Source organism: Oncorhynchus keta, chromosome 6 (genome assembly GCF_023373465.1).
Source record: "Oncorhynchus keta strain PuntledgeMale-10-30-2019 chromosome 6, Oket_V2, whole genome shotgun sequence".
In the NCBI taxonomy this organism is placed as follows: Eukaryota; Metazoa; Chordata; class Actinopteri; order Salmoniformes; family Salmonidae; genus Oncorhynchus; species Oncorhynchus keta.
The window spans coordinates 17,454-23,647 of NC_068426.1; positions in this window are offsets into that span (position 1 = coordinate 17,454).

The following is a 6,194-nucleotide window of genomic DNA, read 5'->3' on the forward strand; positions in this document are numbered from 1 at the left end:
AGGGGCAGAACGACAGATTTCTAACTTGTCAGCTCGGGGGTTTGAACTTGCAACCTTCCGGTTACTAGTCCAACGCTCTAACCACTAGGACGAACGGGACAACGCTAGGACGAACGGGACAACACTAGGACGAACGGGACAACACTAGGACGAACGGGACAACACTAGGACGAACGGGACAACACTAGGACGAACGGGACAACACTAGAACGAACGGGACAACACTAGGACGAACGGGACAACACTAGGACGAACGGGACAACACTAGGACGAACGGGACAACACTAGGACGAACGGGACAACACTAGGACGAACGGGACAACACTAGGACGAACGGGACAACACTAGGACGAACGGGACAACACTAGAACGAACGGGACAACACTAGAACGAACGGGACAACACTAGGACGAACGGGACAACACTAGAACGAACGGGACAACACTAGAACGAACGGGACAACACTAGGACGAACGGGACAACACTAGGACGAACGGGACAACACTAGAACGAACGGGACAACACTAGGACGAACGGGACAACACTAGAACGAACGGGACAATACTAGGACGAACGGGACAACACTAGAACGAACGGGACAACACTAGGACGAACGGGACAACACTAGGACGAACGGGACAACACTAGAACGAACGGGACAACACTAGGACGAACGGGACAACACTAGGACGAACGGGACAACACTAGGACGAACGGGACAACACTAGGACGAACGGGACAACACTAGAACGAACGGGACAACACTAGGACGAACGGGACAACACTAGGACGAACGGGACAACACTAGGACGAACGGGACAACGCTAGGACGAACGGGACAACGCTAGGACGAACGGGACAACGCTTGGACGAACGGGACAACGCTAGGACGAACGGGACAACGCTAGGACGAACGGGACAACGCTAGGACGAACGGGACAACACTAGAACGAACGGGACAACACTAGAACGAACGGGACAACACTAGAACGAACGGGACAACACTAGGACGAACGGGACAACACTAGGACGAACGGGACAACACTAGAACGAACGGGACAACACTAGGACGAACGGGACAACACTAGGACGAACGGGACAACACTAGAACGAACGGGACAACACTAGGACGAACGGGACAACACTAGGACGAACGGGACAACACTAGGACGAACGGGACAACACTAGAATGAACGGGACAACACTAGGACGAACGGGACAACACTAGGACGAACGGGACAACACTAGGACGAACGGGACAACACTAGGACGAACGGGACAACACTAGGACGAACGGGACAACACTAGGACGAACGGGACAACACTAGGACAAACGGGACAACGCTAGGACGAACGGGACAACGCTAGGACGAACGGGACAACGCTTGGACGAACGGGACAACACTAGAACGAACTCCAGACCATTTCCGGAGACCTTCTCCCTTACCTCACCTCGCTCATCAACTCATCCCTGACCGCTGGCTACGTCCCTTCCGTCTTCAAGAGAGCGAGAGTTGCACCCCTTCTGAAAAAACCTACACTCGATCCCTCCGATGTCAACAACTACAGACCAGTATCCCTTCTTTCTTTTCTCTCCAAAACTCTTGAACGTGCCGTCCTCGGCCAGCTCTCCCGCTATCTCTCTCAGAATGACCTTCTTGATCCAAATCAGTCAGGTTTCAAGACTAGTCATTCAACTGAGACTGCTCTTCTCTGTATCACGGAGGCGCTCCGCACTGCTAAAGCTAACTCTCTCTCCTCTGCTCTCATCCTTCTAGACCTATTGGCTACCTTCGATACTGTGAACCATCAGATCCTCCTCTCCACCCTCTCCTAGTTGGGCATCTCCGGCGCGGCCCACGCTTGGATTGCGTCCTACCTGACAGGTCGCTCCTACCAGGTGGCGTGGCGTGAATCTATCTCCTCACCACGCGCTCTCACCACTGGTGTCCCCCAGGGCTCTGTTCTAGGCCCTCTCCTATTCTCGCTATACACCAAGTCACTTGGCTCTGTCATAACCTCACATGGTCTCTCCTATCATTGCTATGCAGACGACACACAATTAATCTTCTCCTTTCCCCCTTCTGATGACCCGGTGGCGAATCGCATCTCTGCATGTCTGGCAGACATATCAGTGTGGATGACGGATCACCACCTCAAGCTGAACCTCGGCAAGACGGAGCTGCTCTTCCTCCCGGGAAGGACTGCCCGTTCCATGATCTCGCCATCACGGTTGACAACTCCATTGTGTCCTCCTCCCAGAGCGCTAAGAACCTTGGCGTGATCCTGGACAACACCCTGTCGTTCTCAACTAACATCAAGGCGGTGGCCCGTTCCTGTAGGTTCATGCTCTACAACATCCGCATGAGTCGACCCTGCCTCACACAGGAAGCGGCGCAGGTCCTAATCCAGGCACTTGTCATCTCCCGTCTGGATTACTGCAACTCGCTGTTGGCTGGGCTCCCTGCCTGTGCCATTAAACCCTACAACTCATCCAGAACGCCGCAGCCCGTCTGGTGTTCAACCTTCCCAAGTTCTCTCACGTCACCGCTCCTCCGCTCTCTCCACTGGCTTCCAGTTGAAGATCGCATCCGCTACAAGACCATGGTGCTTGCCTACGGAGCTGTGAGGGGAACGGCACCTCAGTACCTCCAGGCTCTGATCAGGCCCTACACCCAAACAAGGGCACTGCGTTCATCCACCTCTGGCCTGCTCGCCTCCCTACCACTGAGGAAGTACAGTTCCCGCTCAGCCCAGTCAAAACTGTTCGCTGCTCTGGCCCCCAATGGTGGAACAAACTCCCTCACGACGCCAGGACAGCGGAGTCAATCACCACCTTCCGGAGACACCTGAAACCCCACCTCTTTAAGGAATACCTAGGATAGGATAAAGTAATCCTTCCCCCCTTAAAAGATTTAGATGCACTATTGTAAAGTGGCTGTTCCACTGGATGTCATAAGGTCAATGCACCAATTTTTTAAGTCGCTCTGGATAAGAGCGTCTGCTAAATGACTTAAATGTAAATGTAAATGGAAATGGAAAATAATCAGTGGCGCTAGTTTTCCCACGCTAACGCTAGTAACGTTAGCTAGCTTGTGTTGTAGTAGTGTGACACTGAGTATGGTTACATGCACACAATGATGCACTTACTGTCGATAGTCAGATTCATATAACAGCTCGATTAAATGCTATTTATATTCTTTGCAAGAAGAATGATTTACCTAATAATCCTGTTTGTTATACCCCTGAAAGGGGGACATGTAGAAATGAATTACACAGAGACGTTGGCTTCAAGTCAGTTGTACTGATTCTCATATAAAATCAAACATTTACATAAAGTGCCTTCAGAGAATATTCATTGACCCCTTGACTTTTTCAACATTTTTTTACATTACAGCCTTATTCTACACTGGATTAAAAAACAATAATAATAATCCTCCAAACACAATACCCCATAACGACAAAGTATTAAATATTTGTTTGATTTTTTTTGCTATTGTTTAAAAAAAATAAAAACTGAAATACCTTATTTACATAAATATTCAGACCCTTTGTTATGAGACTCAAAATTGAGCTCCCTCCCTCCCTCCCTCCCTCCCTCCCCTCTCCCTCCCTCCCCTCCCTCCCTCCCTCCCTCCCTCCCTCCCTCCCCTCTCCCTCCCTCCCTCCCTCCCCTCCCTCCCTCCCTCCCTCCCAGCCCCAAAACATCAATACTCTAGAGGAGATCTGCATGGAGGAATGGGCCAAAATACCAGCAACAGTGTGTGAAAACCTTGTGAAGACTTACAGAAAACGTTTGACCTCTGTCATTGCCAACAAAGGGTATATAACAAAGTATTGAGATAAACTTTTGTTATTGACCAAATACTTATTTTCCACCATAATTTGCAAATAAATTCATAAAAAATCCTACAATGTGATTTTCTGGATTTTTTTTCTTCATTTTGTCTGTCATAGTTGAAGTGTACCTATGATGAAACTTACAGGCCTCTCTCATATTTTTAAGTGGGAGAAATTGCACAATTGGTGGCTGACTAAATACTTTTTTGCCCCACTGTACCTACAGGCCAATTTGCAAATGTTTACATACTCCTTTCAAAACTGTTAAACTTCAGTTCACAGAGTGGTTTTCAGCCCATCCCAGGATGGTGTCACTTTTCCTCCCAACTTACTCTCCGTTCCTCAACCCCATAGAGGAATTATGTTCCTCATGGAGGTGGAAAGTTTATGACCACCATCCACATGATCAAATGTCCCTCCTGGACGCAATGAATGCTGAATGTCTAAACAGTAGAGGTGTCAGTCTTGTTTTGTAAAGACATTTTTACAAAAGAAAACATTGTGTAATGCTACCTCTCGTCAATGTTTTTTAGGTCATTGTTTTATGACTGACAGTGTGCTTGTTGGGTGACGACCTTTGCTCGTGTTCTGGAAGAACGAGTTGATTTGAGACATGTATGAAGTGTTTTGGTGGTTTTAGTACATTTTGAATATGAAATGAACTGCTGTGCCAAGCTGAAAGTTAGTCAGGAGAACTGTGTGAAGAGATTTGAAAAAATGACCTAAGTATTGAGAAATGAGTCCTGGCGATTGTAAAAAAAAATATATATATATAAAAAAAGCTGTAATCAATAAGGCCAGAGGGGGTGTGGTATATGTTCAACACACCAAGACTAAGGACTGTTCTGGTATATGACTAAGGACTGTTCTGGTATATGACTAAGGACTGTTCTGGTATATGACTAAGGACTGTTCTGGTGTATGACTAAGGACTGTTCTGGTATATGACTAAGGACTGTTCTGGTATATGACTAAGGACTGTTCTGGTATAAGACTAAGGACTGTTCTGGTATAAGACTAAGGACTGTTCTGGTATATGACTAAGGACTGTTCTGGTATATGACTAAGGACTGTTCTGGTATATGACTAAGGACTGTTCTGGTATATGACTAAGGACTGTTCTGGTATATGACTAAGGACTGTTCTGGTATATGACTAAGGACTGTTCTGGTATATGACTAAGGACTGTTCTGGTGTATGACTAAGGACTGTTCTGGTATATGACTAAGGACTGTTCTGGAGTATGACTAAGGACTGTTCTGGTATATGACTAAGGACTGTTCTGGTATATGACTAAGGACTGTTCTGGTATATGACTAAGGACTGTTCTGGTGTATGACTAAGGACTGTTCTGGTATATGACTAAGGACTGTTCTGGTATATGACTAAGGACTGTTCTGGTGTATGACTAAGGACTGTTCTGGTATATGACTAAGGACTGTTCTGGTATATGACTAAGGACTGTTCTGGTATATGACTAAGGACTGTTCTGGTATATGACTAAGGACTGTTCTGGTATATGACTAAGGACTGTTCTGGTATATGACTAAGGACTGTTCTGGTATATGTTCAACACACCAAGACAAAGGACTGTTCTGGTATATGACTAAGGACTGTTCTGGTATATGACTAAGGACTGTTCTGGTATATGACTAAGGACTGTTCTGGTATATGTTCAACACACCAAGACTAAGGACTGTTCTGGTATATGACTAAGGACTGTTCTGGTATATGACTAAGGACTGTTCTGGTATATGACTAAGGACTGTTCTGGTATATGTTCAACACACCAAGACTAAGGACTGTTCTGGTATATGACTAAGGACTGTTCTGGTATATGACTAAGGACTGTTCTGGTATATGATCAACACACCAAGACTAAGGACTGTTCTGGTATATGACTAAGGACTGTTCTGGTATATGACTAAGGACTGTTCTGGTATATGTTCAACACACCAAGACTAAGGACTGTTCTGGTATATGACTAAGGACTGTTCTGGTATATGACTAAGGACTGTTCTGGTATATGACTAAGGACTGTTCTGGTATATGACTAAGGACTGTTCTGGTATATGTGCAACACACCAAGACTAAGGACTGTTCTGGTATATGACTAAGGACTGTTCTGGTATATGACTAAGGACTGTTCTGGTATATGTTCAACACACCAAGACAAAGGACTGTTCTGGTATATGACTAAGGACTGTTCTGGTATATGACTAAGGACTGTTCTGGTATATGACTAAGGACTGTTCTGGTATATGACTAAGGACTGTTCTGGTATATGACTAAGGACTGTTCTGGTATATGTGCAACACACCAAGACTAAGGACTGTTCTGGTATATGACTAAGG